This window comes from Frankliniella occidentalis, unplaced genomic scaffold (assembly GCF_000697945.3).
Source record: "Frankliniella occidentalis isolate FOCC.00 unplaced genomic scaffold, Focc_3.1 Scaffold328, whole genome shotgun sequence".
Lineage (NCBI taxonomy): Eukaryota > Metazoa > Arthropoda > Insecta > Thysanoptera > Thripidae > Frankliniella > Frankliniella occidentalis.
In genome coordinates this window covers 138291-138768 of record NW_026267451.1, presented here as the reverse complement: position 1 = coordinate 138768, position 478 = coordinate 138291, and the positions used below count along the sequence as shown (strand labels likewise).

Sequence of the window (478 nt, the reverse complement as noted above, 5' to 3'; positions counted from 1 at the left end):
GAGATTTGTTCAAATGGTTACAGCTCTTTTTTTTTTACAAATACACTAACCAGACAGCAGCATTTAATTCTAAAATTATTCTCTGATAATTTCTTCAAGTACATAGATTCAAAACCAAATGACAAACTGATATTAAAATAAATTCTTGATGTACATAAGCTCTTTATATTCAGTGACTGACAGATAGATAGATAAATCATAGTTTGAACTGAAATATATTACTATTTCTCAATATATATTATCTGTTAAGATTATAGGGGTAGCAAGAAATTAAAAACAACACTCAAACCTTCTTACATTTTCATTACTGCTACCCAGTATTATGGATGGATGAGGATAAAATGCTGTTTTTAACAGCTAGGTGGGAAGAAATCTTTAGATTTAAGGAAACTATTGTAATGCAAGAGCATAACAAACGGGGAAGTAGCTTTTAATCTCTTTCTTCCTGCTGATTCTGGTAGAGGGTCCATGGAGTGTC

The 478-nt window shown here is 31.0% G+C and overlaps 1 long non-coding RNA gene across 1 annotated transcript in view; it reads left to right on the top strand.

Annotated features, from left to right (window-relative positions):
* The first annotated feature begins 218 nt into the window (after nt 1-218).
* LOC127751066 (uncharacterized) overlaps nt 219-478 on the top strand; it is a 1374-nt gene continuing 1114 nt past the window's right edge. The window contains exon 1 of the long non-coding RNA XR_008011959.1: nt 219-361. This is a non-coding gene — a long non-coding RNA (uncharacterized LOC127751066). The remainder of the gene's footprint in view (nt 362-478) is intronic.